The 19,088-nt window shown below is 43.0% G+C and overlaps 1 protein-coding gene across 1 annotated transcript in view; it reads left to right on the top strand.

The window, feature by feature from the left end:
* The window catches only part of GLUD1 (glutamate dehydrogenase 1), a 181,279-nt gene that overhangs the window by 32,373 nt on the left and 129,818 nt on the right, over positions 1-19,088 (top strand). The window lies entirely within an intron of this gene.

Genomic DNA, 19,088 nt, shown 5'->3' with positions numbered 1-19,088 from the left:
ATTCGATATATACGGGCCTACTGAGATTACTCAGATACCATACATGTTCAAAATTTCAATGTCTGATGTTATTACACCTAATGTTGTCTCTGGTTGGGATGTCCAGACATTTGATTCCATGCTAGCTGAAATGAAGGACTATTCCGCTTTTGGAAGTGATGATGTATATGATTATACAATGAATTATGGGGAAATGTTCTGCTATAACAATTGAGGACATCACTACCTACACCGTGCAACTAGATATAGGCCTCTCTTGAACTACACACAGTGGAAACACTGTTCAACACTGTAGGAAGTTGGCTCTGTATGCACTATTTCAAAGTAAGGAATAGTATGCACAGAGTCCAAGGGTTCCCCTTAGAGGTAAGATAGCGGCAAAAAGAGATAATACTAATGCTCTATTTTGTGGTAGTGTGGTCGAGCAGTAGGCTTATCCAAGGAGTAGTGTTAAGCATTTGTTGTACATACACACAGGCAATAAATGAGGAACACACACTCAGAGACAAATCCAGCCAATAGGTTTTGTTATAGAAAAAATATCTTTTCTTAGTTTATTTTAAGAACCACAGGTTCAAATTTTACATGTAATATCTCATTTGAAAGGTATTGCAGGTAAGTACTCTAGGAACTTTGAATCATTTCATTAGCATGTATACTTTTTACATAAAACACAAATAGCTGTTTTAAAAGTGGACACAGTGCAATTTTCACAGTTCCTGGGGGAGGTAAGTTATTGTTAGTTTTCACAGGTAAGTAAGTCACTTACAGGTTTCAGTTTTTGGTCCAAGGTAGCCCACCGTTGGGGGTTCAGAGCAACCCCAAAGTTATCACGCCAGCAGCTCAGGGCCGGTCAGGTGCAAAGGTCAAAGAGGTGCCCAAAACACATAGGCTTCAATGGAGAGAAGGGGGTGCCCCGGTTCCAGTCTGCCAGCAGGTAAGTACCCGCGTCTTCGGAGGGCAGACTAGGGGGGTTTTGTAGGGCACCGGGGGGGGGCACAAATTAGCACAGAAAGTACACCCTCAGCAGCGCAGGGGCGACCGGGTGCAGTGTGCAAACACGCGTCTAGTTTCCTTCAGGTTTCAATGGGAGACCAAGGGGTCTCTTCAGCGTTGCAGGCAGGCAAGGGGGGGGGGGGCTCCTCGGGGTAGCCACCACCTGGGCAAGGGAGAGGGCCTCCTGGGGGTCACTCCTGCACAGAAGTTCTGTTTCTTTAGGGGCTGGGGGCTGCGGGTGCAGGGTCTTTCCCAGCCGTCGGGAAATGGAGTTCAGACAGTCGCGGTCAGGGGGAGCCTGGGGATTCCCTCTGCAGGCGTCGCTGTGGGGGCTCAGGGGGGACAACTTTGGTTACTCACAGTCGTAGAGTCGCCGGAGGGTCCTCCCTGAGTTGGTTGTTCTCCACCAGTCGAGTCGGGGTCGCCGGGTGCAGTGTTGCAAGTCTCACGCTTCTTGCGGGGAGTTGCAGGGGTCTTTAAATCTGCTCCTTGTAACAAAGTTGCAGTTCTTTTGGAGCAGTGCCGCTGTCCTCGGGAGTTTCTTGTCTTTTTCGAAGCAGGGCAGTCCTCGGAGGATTCAGAGGTCGCTGGTCCCTTGGAAAGCGTCGCTGGAGCAGGTTTCTTTGGAAGGCAGGAGACAGGCCGGTAAGTCTGGGGCCAAGGCAGTTGGTGTCTTCTGACCTTCCTCTGCAGGGGTTTGTCAGCTCAGCAGTCCTTCTTCTTGTTAGTTTCAGGAATCTATTTTTTTAGGTTCAGGGGAGCCCTTAAATACTAAATTTAAGGGCGTGTTTAGGTCTGGGGGGGTTAGTAGCCAATGGCTACTAGCCCTGAGGGTGAGTACACCCTCTTTGTGCCTCCTCCCAAGGGGAGGGGGTCACATCCCTAATCCTATTGGGGGAAACCTCCATCTGCAAGATGGAGGATTTCTAAAAGTTAGAGTCACTTCAGCTCAGGACACCTTAGGGGCTGTCCTGACTGGTCAGTGACTCCTCCTTGTTGTTTTCTTTGTTTCCTCCAGCCTTGCCGCCAAAAGTGGGGGCCGTGGCCGGAGGGGGCGGACAACTCCACTAAGCTGGAGTGTCCTGCGGTGCTGTGACAAAGGGGTGAGCCTTTGAGGCTCACCGCCAGGTGTTACAACTCCTGCCTGGAAGAGGTGTTAGCATCTCCACCCAGTGCAGGCTTTGTTACTGGCCTCAGAGTGACAAAGGCACTCTCCCCATGGGGCCAGCAACATGTCTCTAGTGTGGCAGGCTGCTGGAACCAGTCAGCCTACACAGATAGTCGGTTAGGTTTCAGGGGGCACCTCTAAGGTGCCCTCTGTGGTGTATTTTACAATAAAATGTACACTGGCATCAGTGTGCATTTATTGTGCTGAGAAGTGTGATACCAAACTTCCCAGTTTTCAGTGTAGCCATTATGGTGCTGTGGAGTTCGTGTAAAACAGACTCCCAGACCATATACTCTTATGGCTACCCTGCACTTACAATGTCTAAGGTTTTGCTTAGACACTGTAGGGGCACAGTGCTCATGCACTGGTGCCCTCACCTATGGTATAGTGCACCCTGCCTTAGGGCTGTAAGGCCTGCTAGAGGGGTGTCTTACCTATACTGCATAGGCAGTGAGAGGCTGGCATGGCACCCTGAGGGGAGTGCCATGTCGACTTACTCATTTTGTTCTCACTAGCACACACAAGCTGGTAAGCAGTGTGTCTGTGCTGAGTGAGGGGTCTCTAGGGTGGCATAAGACATGCTGCAGCCCTTAGAGACCTTCCCTGGCATCAGGGCCCTTGGTACCAGGGGTACCAGTTACAAGGGACTTATCTGGGTGCCAGGGTGTGCCAATTGTGGAATCAAAAGTACAGGTTAGGGAAAGAACACTGGTGCTGGGGCCTGGTTAGCAGGCCTCAGCACACTTTCAATTCAAAACATAGCATCAGCAAAGGCAAAAAGTCAGGGGGTAACCATGCCAAGGAGGCATTTCCTTACAAACACCATAGGTGGGGAGTCCAAAGTACTACAGCGATAAATTTACATACTTTTCCGGGCATGATACAAGAAATGCAGAGTCGTATTATTTTAAAATACCTCTGGCACAAATTAGAAAACTTTTGCTAACAGATACGAAACTGATTTACTCAGATCCCTTTGTTTCCCGGCTCTCGCTTGAGGGTTATGAATACTGGAAAGACACTATAGATTTGAAAAGTGTATGGGGAACACAAGATTGGCAGGTACAGGGTAAGGAGGCTTTATTTTGGGCTTGCCCGATTCCTGTGCAAATGATTTTTTTAAATGACACTATTGAGCAGACATCCTGTCTGGGGTTAGCAAAAATTAAAGACCTGAACACGCCCAGTATCCCTACTCCGACAAAATTTAGAGATTGGCAACACTTTCTTAATGTCTCAGAAGACAGGCTAGATGCAATGGTTAAGGCTGGTACCTAAAATTCTTCACTTTCCCGTCCCGGCGGGTTGTTGGTATGGCCCTCCAACACTGATAAGTGTCAAAAGCGTTTCTTGAACTCTTCGGGGGATTTTCAATTAACAGGCCTGACCCTCGCTTTCTATGAGGTCAACATACAGGTATAATTACAACATACAGTGTGGGTAAGCTGTGCCAGAAATGGGTGCAGACAAACATGTTAACAGCGGTTAAAAAAACACCTGAACACTCTTTCTGACAGTATAGACTTACAGGATTTCCTGTTAGGTCCTAGAAAACAGTGCTCGAAACAATTTTTATATGCTATGTACAATGACATTTGGAAACTTTCCCAGATTGAGGCTGCTGCACGTTTAAGGCAACTGGATAAAGATAAATTGGAAAAAACATTAGCTGTTGTCGACAATGGCATGAACACGCTGTCCAACAGGATTTATTCACTATCAAATATAGTGTCGTCTGCTATTGATATCACTCAGACAGACTTGTCCCGGTTATCTCATGGGCAAACGCAGCTACGTTCCATCATGCAGCTGGGTTGGCCTTTACAGACACTGAAAAGTGGCCACATTCCATGGAGGTACATTAATGGGAGTGAACTATTCACTGCTTTTAATTTTTCCAGGGAACAAGAGACAATGGCTAAAAGGGAGGCTAGTTTCACCCTGCTTCAAGTAGAAAAGTTAGATAAGTTGCCCTTCACAGTAGCGGAAAGTCTCAACTATCTGGCTCTTGCATGGCATTATTAAATTACCGATTTCAACGTTTCGTTTCTCGAGCTGCCTGAAAAATCTTGCCGTGGGACGATATGAGCAGCTAGGAGATAGCTTTATTAAGGAAGAGTGGGAATTGCCCTTTGACTATAGTTGTCTGAATGGTGAACAGGAGGTCTTTCTTAGCGGAAGTGAATGTGAGACTGCTGTTCCTCATTCTATGATATGCAAGCAGGTGTCTCTTCACGGTCTTTGCAATGTGGGGGTCGCAAATTTGCCCTGTTTTCTGAAGGGTACTCCCGCCCCCTTGATTTGTCCAGTATTTCGTGTACTTTCCAATGGCAGTTATGTGGTACTGAACGATCAAAGCTGTTGCGGCTTGCGACCTGGAATTGCCTATGCAATCTCGGTCACGAAGGTCGTTACGTGTTGTGGACATGTTTTGTTCCCCCCCACACGAGAGATAAAAGTATCTGACATGTGGCCCCACATAGATACTATTAATGTGAACTATGACAAGTTGAGTAGACTAAAGGCGCTATTGTTTCAGAAACAGGTCGCCTTGACATCCGCAAAGGAGACGTATGCTCTCCAGATACAATCCCTTTTAAATACCAATTTCCCCAAACACTTTGGAGAGCTGGTATCCAGAATATTCAATGCTTCAAGCACCACTGGGATTGTGCATTTCTTTAAGGCTGTCGGGTCTGGTTTCGTGTCCATCTTCCAGACTGTCTTAGGAGTCATCCCATCAGCCATCCATTCTCTCTTTTCAAGTGTGTTTGGTGGCTTTCCAATTATTTTGGCTTTAATTGGCGGACTACTACTGCTATTTCTTCTGATTCGCGGTGGTTGTTACTTTCCAGCAACACAGAGCAATGGAGCCGCTCCCGCCAACTCCGCTGTGCCGTGAGCGCATGGTTCGGATCTTCGGTGCACCTTTGCTGGTGGAACTGGAGCTTGACTGGTCGTTGTCATTCTGGCCACTTCTCTGGTGTGTACAACCAGTCTTCCGCTGCATATGGTGTCTCTTTGAACATCTGCCTATGGTCTGTCTTGCTGTTGCACCAACATCTCCTGTGGACCACGAACTGCGGATGTCCCCGATGAGGGTTCATACACGGTCATGCCCCTTGAGACTGAGGTTGCTCCGCGAGGCCACCTATGAGCCTTCCGTTATGAGATCTACCATGGATGAGGACACTGCAGCGAATATCGATGCACCAGGAAATACGGCTCACTTCTGCTCTGTGGATCCGTTTGTCCGCCCAGCACTAGACTTCACTTCGGACAATGTTGACTCATTTTTGAGGTCCTTGACTGGTGACTTCGATGACATTCTTCAAGATCATGCGTATAGCACATAATTTGATGAATTGACTTGCCATTTCCCGATTCCAAATTATGCAATTTAATAGACATTTGCTGTTGCTCGCTGTACTTGTCATAGTTGATATTAACATCTCTGTATGTATTTTTTAGACAATTTGTTTTAACATATTTTTAACACACGCAAATGCTTTTTGCCTTGTTTTAGCATTTAGCTTTTAGTTCAGGAGCATTTTTTTTAGCTTTTTGGGTTCCTGTACCTTCATCATACCTGTTACGGCAATGGGGAGGGTGTAGTGAATCCTAGTTTGTTTTAATGGGATAGCAGGAGTTAGCTTAGCTGCTGGCTTGTAGACCCTTCCCCCCGTCCCCTAGTGACTTTTAACCTACTTAGCTTGCTCTGTCTTAGCCCATTTAATTATTTATTTCTTCTAAGATGGCTGCCTTGTTTATAGTTAGGCCACTTGTTATGAGTTACTTTATCAGTGTCACCGTGCCAAGGCGTCAAGATCAAGCACCAACGACAAACAAACAGTAGGTGTTCACACTTAGGGATTTTCCCTCTCTATACTTTCGAGGGATTGTTAATATTAATTGCCGTCCCAAGCATGCCTGTTATCTATTGTTTTGGAATACACCTATGTCAGGGGACCTTGTAGATCTGTATAAATACACCACACTTTAGGCAGATAATCAGAGGGATTCCGACCAGAGGGCATCGCCACCATCGCTGATACCGATGCTGCAGTCGTCTTGATGCTGACCCAGTCTTCGTGTCCCTACGGAGTCTGAGATAGAGACCTCATTCCAAGGTAACGAGGGTTGGGGGCTCCTCTCATGGACAAGGCTTTGGCAGATTAGGTTTAGCGAACCAAGCTCTCCTTTAGGTAGGAGGTTGGGGCTATTCACATGAGGGTAATAGGGCATATTCCATCTTCTATATCTCTTTCATGTATTGCAAAATGGTGGGGGTCTTCATAAGAATGACTCTCTTCTTCACAATACTGTTACTAACTATATTCATTATCCTAATCATTGCAGTCCATGCAACGTATTGCAAATTGCAGTTATGTTAAATAAAAAGCTATTATAACTTTACTGCATCTGTGTCATTGCCTGTGTTTGTATGAGACATAATATATTTGTGAGAAAAGGGTAATCTCCGTTCAACCACGACATACCCTGAGAGATCTTACTTTGAGTCCATGCGTAAGCGACTGCCATAAATCACCTTTTACTATTGTGTTTCTGGTGAGATGCTGCTAGTGAGCCGGTAAGGTTGGGACAACAGTTGCGACTTGTTGTAGGAAAGACTCAGTCGCCTACAAACAAAAGTCCGGTTATCCTTAAACCAGCAGTCTTGCTCAGAGCAAGAGTCCAAACTACGACAACATCAAGGCAGATTTGTTTGTATTTGTGAAGAAGTGATTGGAAGACTTTAGCAATAAATTAGCTGGGTCTTGAGTCTTGCGCAATAGGATCTAATTCTAGCTTACCTATTGGAGCACATCTAATTCCGAGTGCTGTCAACCATAAGAGAAATCCAGACTATCAGTCAGTTGATCAGAGGGCGGTGACAGGAATTAGACCAAGGGTAAGCTAAGGTAAGGCCTGAGACCAGAAAGTGTTAGAATAAAGGGTAAGTGGGAAGGACCAGATGTTGGACCTGGTGGCTCAAATATTTGATAAAACTCAGATCCATCTTTGATAAAATTCTGATCTACCTTAATTAAGAGGTATAGATTTATGAGCTGCACCTTTAAGAATCCATGCCTAACATTTTGCTGAATTGGCTCGTATTTCATTAAGGCAGTACACCCTCATGTTAATCAGCCACTTTTGATGATTCTTCCTATCTATTTTTAAACAGCCGGACTACTACTTGGAATGCATTTGATTCATCTCTGCCTTAGGAAAATATTTGGGACTATCTGGACGCATATTTCAGTAGTGCGCTTGTACATTTATTTCTTTGGTCTTTGCCAGTAAAAAATCCTAACCAAACTCACATCTATTACAAGCTCACAGAACCTTCTAATCTGCTCCACTTTGGGGAGGCAGATGTAAGAACTAGTTGAACCTCTCCCAGTGTTTGGAGGACTGTCAGAGGGTTTGATGTGTTGGAGTTGGTGAAACTGGCAGAATCTTGTTGCAACACCCATAAAAAGAACCTATGAAGGGCCATCTCTTTTATGCTTGTGCAGTAGTAATTTGAACTACTCTTGAACATGGCAATTGATTTGGTTCACTGTAAGCTACACTTATACTACACAACATTGTAGTTAAGGTTGTGCCTTCAAAACTCAATGGAAACTGCCCCTGCCTTTTCTAGTGAAACCGAATTCTTAGCTTTCCTAATATGCAAGCAACATTTCTAGTATCAAAACGACTGTCTGATGCAGTCTGTGTACAAAAAGCCTCTGGATGCTTTTCAGTGCCTGCCGTGCTACTTAAATGGACCAGTTGATGACCTATTTGCTGTTCAGCTCAAGAAATGCCAGTGTGTTCGTAACCTCATAATGTAGACTTTGACACCACTAATACAAACACTACAGGCTTACGTTAAATGAGAATACTTCGGCCATGAGCCAGGGCCCCAAATTTAGGCCATTGGCGCCACTTGGAGGCGGGGGGGAATTTCAAACATATTTATTTTGCAAGGTATGGATGCCTAGAGATGGAAAATATGTGATAGCAAGTCATCAATCATTACCTAATGTCTGACATTATTGGATTAGCAACCATAGCCCAATTTTTGTTCTTCATATTTTTGATAAATAGCACACATTCATCATATGTGGGGTGGGGGGAATCTTATTCCACTGGATTGGTTAAATTCAATATAATTTAAAAAATAATTGATTAATTGTAATCATACTATAGTCCTTAAAATAACAAAACTTAATTGTATTCCTCATTTTGTTATAGGTTATGTGCATATTTTTCACTTACAATTTCAAATAATAGTTGTCACATCTTACATAGGCAGTGTATGTCATGAGTGTATATAAACAGTTTTGTCATTCACATTCGTCATTTTCTGAATAAGTGTCATCCTTCTCTCCGTCTGTTGGAATTTCACCAGCGGGAAGCCTGAACATGTCAGTGCACTTGAAGTGATTTAGACAGCAGACACATGTTGGCAGTTTGTAGTTGCAAGCTAGTAGATCTAACACAGTTTTAGGTGCTGGCTGCCCCTCCGTCCAGTCCCAGTTGCTCTGCTCTCTCGTGTCTTTCCAGCTTCCACCCTCCCCCAATTGGACTAGGTGTCTGTGGATCATTCAGAAGACTTCTCTTGCGTACAGAGGCTTGATAATTTGCATGTTCTGTATGTTTCTTGTTGATAACGGTCTATTTCAGCCTTCTTTACAAAGAATCTGTGATATCTCCAGTCATTCATCTGATAAACCGAAGATTTTGGTGCATAAAACTAGCACAGGATGTGTTCCAGTTTGTCCATCAGTTCTTCGGAGATCTCATTCGTATCCGAGCTGCAAAAATGTTTCCTGTGTATGGCTGTTGGCAGACAGGATTTTGAAGGCACTTACTTTTCCTTTTTTCTTAAATGCGCTTACTGTGTCACATCCGTTAAACGTATGGAGACCTATCATATCTCAACAAACTTTTTCACCAAGAGTTCAAGCTATTTTCCCAGTGTCAAGGACTCGCATGCATATTTTAGTACTGCATCTCGAAACAATTTAGCAATGATTCTGTCATGGAATCCCAAACATTTAATCAACACATCAATGTCATCTGAGCTTATCATTACTGCCTCATAACCCTCATTAGCAGCGTGTGCAGCATGCAGAAACAAACTACCATCTGCTTCTTTATGGTACTGTTGAGATTGGGCACTTTGTGAGTCCCTTCAGATGAGATTTTGTAGCATTTATCTTCATAGTTCGCAAACAGTGTCTTATTCTCAAGTTTTACAAAATACTCAGATTTTCTCCATTCTTTAACAAGAAATGCAATGAGAGTTGTTTTATTCCTTATGTGGCCTAGGAATTTCCTCCACTGTTTTAACAATCTGGGAAGGTGGTGATACTCTGGAACTGGTCCCTGAGTTCTACCCCTCTGATTAGCCTTTTGCTGTTCTTAATAGACAGTCCATTGTATGTATCAAACCCAACATCAATTCTTTGACTCCTATGTCCTTCCTACAAATCCATGGACAAAACAGACCGCCACCATACTAGTTTGATTCTTCTTCTCCTTTTACTCTGTCCATACCATCAGTCAGTGTGGCTGAATTTCCAGGTGTCTTTCTGCAAGTATAATGCTAAAACAGCTTTGTTTGTCCTTCGCAACTTACTTTCTGGTGTTGCTAAAAACCATGCTAAAGGTCCTAATGGATTAGAGAGTACATCCGTCATTTGAAGGTTCCCATTCTGTGCTGTCGCAATGATTCGACCAACTAGTGCTTTGTCTGCTTTCATGATGATTATCGTGCCATTGCTGGTCACTGCCTTCTTGGACATGTTAGGGAAGGTTTTTAGTTTGTTCATTTTCATTGGGTCATGAAACTTCTTAATAGGTGGATTATTCTCAAGTTTTAAGTCTGTATAGAACTGTTCAGCTATCTCACATGCCTTCATTATGTTGGATACTATGTCTTGCAATCCTTTTTTTTTTTTTTTTTTTTTTGTTGCTGTGGAGAGACTGAGATCATGTTTCTCAACAAATGGGGTTATCCAGCTATGACCCAGAAACGCTCTCATAATGGTATCTTCATCTTTTTCTATTTGTGACTTATGTAGGTCTCTGAGTACGATCTGATCTGTTGTGAACAATTTCCCTTTTCTGAACCCAAAAAGGCACTTCTGTGTTCAGCCATCAGATAACACCTTTTTACCACACCTACCTTGATGTTGGACCTTGTTGTACAACCCGGAGACTGTGTGTGTCTTAGACTGTTACCTCTATCGCTTGATGGACTGGAATTCGTCCAAACGGATTAACATCTGTCAGTTAAACTGAATAGCATCCGTTGATGAATCTGGTTTATCTCGATTTCACTGCAAGTAATGTCATTTCAGCATAGTATACCCTAAGATATCTAACATAATTCATCCTATCATAGCAAAACACCATGGGATCGTAGAGCGTATGGCGGTAAGATGTAAATGCCAATTTCCTTTTCTAACAGAATGCAGCAGAACCAGCAAGACATTTTTAACAATATCCACATACAGCATCCAAAATACAGTGATCTCTCCATTGACATGATGATGTTCCAGGAATACATCCCAAAGCAGTTTTACTTCGCAAAGGCAGCATTCTGTAGGAACTCATCTAATCTCTGCTGGCATAGGTCTTTTGCAAAGTCATTAATATCCTCAGTGAAGGAGTAGACTACCTGAGTGTTCTCTTCGTAATCCTTCTCCACCAAGGGGGAAAAATTCCAACCAAGCTAGTCTCAACATAGCTTCATATAAGTCTTTGTGTACTCTAATTCATACTTTTCACCCCACTTTCAAAGCACTACATAACACTGGCCCAGCATACCCTGGAATTACTACTTGCATGCTTCCCACATATATGGAAACCCAGATCTTGGGGTTCTAAATCACTCTTATAACATGAAATGACCTGCAATTACACCTACTCCTCGAGTCTTGTATTCTGCAATCGCTTACGACTGGGCTTTTGGAGAAGTCCCACTAGCCTTTAGGTAAGTCTAGACTCATACCTGCTAGGTTCCTGGATACCCTCCTCGTTGACAGTGTCCTCTTCAAATTTGCATGACATAACAGATAGTGCCCATTCCACATTTAGGTTAGCCCCACGCCCAATTCAGGGCACATTTGTTCTGTGAAGGTGATTTTGCATTCATTTGTAGCTTTGGCATGTCAGGAGTTGCAAGTATTCCAATCCTTCTTCAAGGATTAGCCTAATCGCCTTGTCCAGATGTCTTAGGACACACCTATGTATTGACCCTCAGGACCGCTCTCTTTCAGCGTTTACTTGACCGAGAAGCTATAACAACAGTGATGGGAAACTGTTTTGTAATTGGTCTACGGGTAAACCTAATAGGATGTTAAGGTGTTGGCTGCTTTTTTTGTTAGGGTGTGTAGGTGTCATGTGGAAATTGTCTGTTCTGAAAGTAGTCAGTGTGTGTTGTTGTTGTTGTGTATATATATATATATATATATATATATATATATATATATATATATATATATATATATATATATATATATGTGTGTGTGTGTGGTTTTTTGGGTTTTTTTTTTTTGTCTTCTCTAACCACTTTATCAGGAATTCTCTTCCATGGCTCTTCATCTTCACTTTGTTCGTCGGGTGAATCTTTTTTTTTTTTTCTTCTAAGCAAATTTATGCCAGGGTAGATATTGTTGAATAGATCTTGTGTGTATATACATGTTTGAACTCTTTTGTTTATTAGTTTGTGTTTGTCAGAGGTATCATTGCCTCCACTTTGAGGCATGCATACAGATCAACGAGTTAATATACCTGATTCAGTAATCAGTAAGTAGCAAGATCTAATCCTGAACTCAAAACCCAATGCTTGTGTATTGAGAACTCTGCTGCACGTTTATTTTCTTTTTCTTTTTTTAATATGTGTGTGAGGGAAAAGCTTCTATGCATTCTGAGGAAAAAAATGATGCTGCCAATTCACTCCAAATAGCAGTCGATAAATCTGGTATCTCAGATCAAGACGATTAACTGTTTCATTGGCAGTGCTGCTGTGGTTCATTGTGATGCTGATAGCGTGACGTCTTAGGGCTTTGGGTCCCAAACAAAGATTTTCCGTTTGATGCTCATTCATAGTAGAAATTCAAGTCGTCAGTGGCATCGGTCGATTAATTGAAGCAAATTGATTCTGTTAGTTCTTGGGTAAAGATGTGGTTTGTCTAAGGGCCTGTTTCAACAGATGTCTTTAGAAACTTCAGAATATGTAGGCAAGAACTGTTTCTTCGTTAGAAAGTAACGCGTGGAGTGTTAAGTTACATTCCCTGAAGGCCAGGATTTCAATATTTGTGGCCACAGAGAAACGTCTGACAGACATTTTTACTACCAGTTTTGACTTAAATTAGTTTTCTTCCTACAATAAAGGTATTTCCCAGCGACAGGACGTCATATAGCTCATACAATCGTAAAAATATTGCAGCAATGTTTCTTTCAGATGTCCAGCTGGCATTTAGAATTTGTCCTCTAGCTTTCGGTGTTCCTTTGAAACAGATTGAGGTTCTTTTTTGACAGGGCAGCTATCTCTCGCAAATTAATTCTGGTCTTATCTCACAAGACTAGTAATTATCATTTAGGGGTTTAGTTGAGGAGAGAAACGTAGGTTTGCGAGGTGCACGAATTTCGCACCATTTGAAAGCAGGAGGGTAAAGTCTTTTAATTTAGGAATTCTCTTTCCTTCGTGCAAGCTTTACTGTTGTGTAGATTTGGAAGCCGGTTAGAGCTTTGCTGGATTTTGGTGATGGAAGGGGCCCCGGAATTTGATAACATCTGTAACTTGATAACATCCTCCTCCGTGTCCCAAATAGAGATCAGCTGTGGGTATAAACACTTTATTTTGGTTCAGAGGAACATTTTAGAGTTTTTATTTGTCTGGAGAACGATGAGAGCTGACGTGATTTAGAGGTCTTGAAGCTGAGCTAACATGCACATTGTGGATGTAAACCAGTTTTCTTGAATTTTAACCACTTTGTTGCCAGGCCTTTTTCCCCCCCTCATGTGCCAAGCCTTTTTTTTTTTTGGGGGGGGGCTTTTGTGGCATTTTGCGATTGGGCCCTCATAACTTTTTGTCCACATAAGCTACCCACACCAAATTTGCGTCTTTTTTTTTTTCTCTCTAATATCCTAGGGATTCTAGAGGTACCCAGGCTTTGTTGGTTCCCATGAAGGAGACTAAGGGGGTTATTCTAACTTTGGAGGAGTGTTAATCCGTCCCAAATGTGACGGTAAAGTGACGGATATACCACCAGCCGTATTACGAGTTCCATAGGATATAATGGACTCGTAATACGGCTGGTGGTAAATCCGTCACTTTTGGGACGGATTAACACCTCCTCCAAAGTTAGAATAACACCCTAAGAAATTAACGAAAAAACAGCTAAAAGAAGGCTTGTGTCTTTTTTTTTTTTTTTTTTTTTTTTTCCTGAAATCACCATCTTCCCAGCTTTCTAGAACAGGCAGACTTGAATCAGAAAACCCAATTTTTCAACACAATTATGGCATTTTACTGGGACATACCCCATTTTTACTGTTTTTTTTTTTTTTTTTTTTTTTTTTGTGTCTGTGCTTTCAGCCTCCTTCCAGTTAGTGACAGAAATGGGTGTGTAACCAATGCTGGATCCCAGAAAGCTAAACATTTCTGAAAAGTAGACAAAATTCTGAATTCAGCAAGAGGTAATTTGTGTAGATCCTACAAGGGTTTTCTAAAGAAAATAACAGCCGAAATAAAAAATATTGAAATTGAGGTGGAAAAACCGCAGTTTTTGCCCACGTTTTACTCTAACTTCCTGCGATGTTAGATTTTGGAAATAAATATACGGTTACGTCTGCTGGACTCTTCTAGTTGCGGGGATATGTAGGGTTTGTAGGTTCATCAAGAACCCTAGGTACCCAAAGCCAATAAATGAGCTGCACCTTGCAATGGGTTTTCATTCTATACTGGGTATGCAGCAATTCATTTGCTGAAATATAGAGTGAAAAATAAGTATCAAGAATACCTTTGTATTTCCAAAATGGGCACAAGATAAGCTGTTGAGAAGTAGTGGTTATTTGCACATCTCTGAATTCCGGGGTGCCCATGCTAGCATGTGAATTACATGCCATTTCTCAAAAACACATCTTTTTTTACACACTGTCTTACATTTGGGTGGACAAAATGTGGAGAAAGACAAGAGGCAATACCGCTTGTTTTGCTATTCTGCGTTCCCCTAAATCGCCCGCTAAAAATAGTACCTCACCTGCCTGGGTAGGCCTAATGCTCGCGACCAGATTTCAGTGTAAAAATGGGATGTGTCCATGTTGCGTTTCCGAAGTGTTTTTTGCAAAGTGCCTAGCTTTATATTTTGGCCTCTAGCTCAGTCAGCACCTATGGAAACCTACCAAACGTGCATATTTGAAAACTAGACACCTAGGGAAATCCAGGATGGGGTGACTTGTGGGGCTCTCACTAGGTTCTCCTACCCAGAATCCTTTGCAAACCTCAATTTGGCCCCCCCAAAAAACCTTTTTCCTCCCATTTTGGTGACAGAAAGTTCTGGAATCTGAAAGAAGCCATACATTTCCTTCTACCACGCGTTCCTCCCCCCACCCCAAGTCTCCCGATAAAAATGGTACCTCACTTGTGTTTGTAGGCCTAGCACCCGCAACAGGAAATGCCCCAAAACACAACGTGGACACATCAAAATTATTACCAAATACAAAATTACCTGTTTTTGCAGTTTGTGATTGAAAGCAATAGTGTGTTTGACTGTCAAGGAGTCTCTCATGACTGTTTGATTGGTGATCCTGCTGTGGAGTATATCTGTAATTTCAGACACTCTTGAGCTGTGGATTTGCCTGCGTTTTTCATCCTGGGCTAGGCAGCCATATAGGTAAACCTACCAAACCCAAACATTTCTGGAAACTAGGCACCCAAGGGAGCCAGTGAGGTGTGACATGCTTGGATCCACCAGTGTTTTCTTGCCCAGAATCTTCAGCAAAGCTCAAATTTAGCAGAATAAAATAATATTTTTCCCACATTTCTGTGTGGGGACCACCGCTCCGGGACATATTTCCTACCACCCAACGTTCCCCTCAGTCTCCTGGTAAAAATGATACTTCACTTGTGTAGGTGGGCTCAAGTGCCTGTGACAGGGAAGAGCCAAAAACATGTTGAAACTGAGGTGGAACCAAAGCGGCTCCAAAAAGGCAGTTGGAAAAAAAACATTTTTAAGCTGACAAGTGGGGCAGAATTGTTATCTGTATAGATAAAACAATGCTGAGTGATAGGAATTATGTAGATTACTGCAGATTCCGGAAGGTTCCATCACAAAAATGGGGAGAAAAATCTGATTTCCAGCAAAGTTACAGGTTTGCAGGGCATTGTGGGTAAGAAAATGGTGCAGGATGCATGTGAAGCACACCACCCTGGACTCACCCAGATGTTTAGTTTTCAGATGTGTCTAGGTCTTGTGGATTTTTCTACATGGCAGCGTCCCTCAGTCCCAAAAGTGCAGCCCGCACCATTCCAAGTGGAACAATTTTAAGAGTTAGCAAGCTCTCATGGCCCAAATGTAAAACCAAATACCAAAATAATCAAATGTCGTCAAGCTTGCCGTGGGATAGGATGTTTTAGTGTGCAGGGGGAGAGCTGAAAGTCTGTTACCCCCTTCAGTTGGGGTGGGGGCATAACCAGGCCCATACTGGTTGGTAGCCACCGCCCCACTATTTTATTTATTTATTTGAGGTGGAAATCTTCCATGGTGGGCTTTCGGACCCCCTTGGGGGCAGATAATCCTTCAAAAATAGGCTGATCTGCCCCTAATGGGGGCAGATATGACCAACAGTAATGTGCCCCCATGGTGAAAAACCATCGTCCTAGGGACTGCCCCCCACCCCAAACAAAACACACACACACACACACACCCCCCCCCCCCCGGTGCCTAAGTGGTAGAAATAGGCCCATCGTCACCCAAGAGGAGCAGAAATGGCCTAAAATAAATGTGCCCACCAGGGGAACAACCCTTGCCTAAGGGGTCGCTCCCCTTTTGTGAAATTGACGCAAATTTTTTAAATCCCTGGTGTCTAGTGGTTTCTGCCCCCCCTTGGAGGCAGATGGCCTAAATACAATTTGACCCCCAAGGGAAGCGACCCTTGCGTAAGGGGTCGCTCATCATATATTTAAAAAAATATATATATACCTGGTTTGTAGTGGTTTGGCCTGATAAAAATAGGCCAATCTGCCCCAAGGGGGGCAGACATGGCCTAAAATAAATTTTGCCCCCGGGGAGCGACCCTTGCCTAAGGGGTCGCTCCCCACATATAAAAAAATAAACAAACAAAAACACTATCCCTGGTGTCTAGAGGGTTTCTGCCCTCCATGAGGGCAGGTCAGCCTAATTATTTTAGGTCGATCTGGCCCCTGGGGGGGCGGAGGCAGGAATGGCCTAAAAATAATTTGGCCCCCTGGGGAGCGGCCCTTGCACAAGGGGCCACTCCCCCTCATGTCAATTACCCCACCAAAAAAAGAAACTCCCTGGTGTCTAGTGGGCCTTTTTGCTGCCTGATCACATCGCAGTCGAGCAGTAGAAATGCTGGAAGACATGAAAGGAAAGGCCTTTCCTTTCAGTTGATGCCTTTCTCAGCCCCTCCAGGTGATCGGAGGAGAAATGCAAAAGCATTTCTCCTCCAATCCATGCTGGAAGCTGAGCTTCCAGCACAGAGGGGCAGGCCACTGAGGTCAGCGGCCATCGCACGTGGACGTCCTCAGACGCCACGGTAGGGAGGGGGTAGAAGGGGAAGCAATTTCCCCTTCCATCCCTGCAGTGAGGTGCCGAGGTGAGGCTCATTAGGGCGGGGGGGAGAGAGCTGGTCCCAGGATGTAACGGTTACGTCCTTGGCTGCTAAGGGGTTAAACAAAGGTTTACTGCTTCATATTTAAACTTGGACAAGAGACTTTTAGTCAAAGCAAAAGAATACTACTAGGTGTTATGGCATAAAATATGAAACACTAATACTATACATGGTGTACAGTTAACATATGCGTATTATGCATGAATAGTTATAGAGTTACACGTCGATCCTCTGAATCACCAGTGTAGTTTACCAATTTTGTTTCGGATTCTGTACAACTAAAGTGCTTCATCTGTAAGTTTGTGCTCTGCAAGAAGTCATTGAAGATTAATGCGGTTGGTCTTTGTAGTTGTACTACCCAAATAATTTGTGCACACAATAGTCCAGGCAGGAACTCCACAATTTAATTTCAGGGACTTGTCCATTTTAAGGAGTGAAACATATTTTAATGCCACGTTAGTTTACTAGATTTCCATTTTGTAAATTGAAACCAGAACCAAATATGTTCGTGCAGAGAGTAGAAGTGCAAGTAGAATTTATGCTCCAGGTAAAATTGCATTAAGAGTTAACGATCTCACTCTTGAAAATATGGAGCCTTGCTAGCAATGTTTTTTTGCGGACATGGAAAATCGTGCTCTGGAAAGTTGGTTGCAAATCAAACTACCAGGAGGCATGCTTGCTTGTTTTTCCTGCCTGCAAGAGGAGTCATGTTGTCAGACCAGTTTATCAAGAGTATACTTGTTCAAACAACTTTTGGATGTGTAAAATTTAGTGGCTTATTCATGCAAATGCTTGTTCCTGACCTTCTGCAAATACTATTCATTCGAGCAATGGATGCCTGTTCATTTTTTTTAAAAAAAACTTCAGTTAAAGCAGTGTAAGAAGTACCAAAACTTAAGCCAGAAAAACCTTCTCGCACTTCCCTTGTTTTTTTTCGTGATGCTCTACCTCGCTTAAGGCAACAAGAACATTTAACTAAATGTCCTTACAAATTATCCATTTTTGAAAGAAGGCAATTCTATCTAAGTGAAATGTGAAGATTATGCATGTGGGCCATGTAGTTTACCTTATGTTATTTGTGTTGTTTTGTGGTCAACAGCACTGTATTGTGGAGGAACATTCTTAGCATAACTACCTTAAGGGAGACATTTCAGTGGTGCTTGTGTGTTAATTTAAAAAAACGAAACCCTGCCTTGATTATATTTTTTTAAAGTACATTTTTAATAATCAAAACCTCTGGTTTCAAAAATGTGCAGCCCAAACTAGAATAAATAACTGGCATTGTTGTTATCCAATGTAATGGTTCTAATTATGACCAGATCGAGGGCTAAATTTACCTGGCTGAAATTCGAACTTGTAACTTGCTGGTCGCAGCTGATGTCCAGTCAAACGTTTAACTTGCTGAGCTACTTTGCCAATTCTTTTTTAATTACACAGAATAGTAACTAGTCTTCATCCATAACGTTCCTTAGCAAATATTTCTTTATTCATTTGTCTGCAGTTTTTGCTCAGCCCCTACCTGTGTCTACCCCTCCTATTTGCTTGTAGGGTTGGCTGCCTTGCTCCCTGTCACTTCTGAGCACAACTTTGTCCACATCCAACACCCAAGCATTCAGTACATGCTGGATATGTACATCAGCTTGGGACTGAACACTGCTCACCATTGGCACAGAGCCTACTTTTCGTGAACAAACGCCTTGGTCTTTGAATTTTGTGAACAGATTGTGGCCAGACCTGTATCAGTTTCACACGGCTTCTATAGCTGTACTCAGATCCTTAGATTCTGAATTTAGGATTCACATTACGTTTGTCAGCCGGTTCACAAAGCCATTCGACCAGATATTTCTAAATTTTGCTTCACATATCTTTAGTTGCAGACCAGACTTGTACCAAACCATAAAAGGGAACAAGCAGAACCGCACTCTAGCTCCATGGCAAGTTTGGTGTAATTTTGTTCAGCAAAGTTTGCACGTGTGGAGAGCAAACATTCCTATCGGTTTTTGAGTGAAAATGCAACTTTGGGCACCTGTCCTGTCCTGTCCTTGATAACATGCACAACTTCAAC

The sequence above is a fragment of the Pleurodeles waltl genome, chromosome 6 (assembly GCF_031143425.1).
Source record: "Pleurodeles waltl isolate 20211129_DDA chromosome 6, aPleWal1.hap1.20221129, whole genome shotgun sequence".
NCBI classification, from domain to species: domain Eukaryota; kingdom Metazoa; phylum Chordata; class Amphibia; order Caudata; family Salamandridae; genus Pleurodeles; species Pleurodeles waltl.
This window is presented reverse-complemented; position numbering and strand designations above follow the sequence as displayed.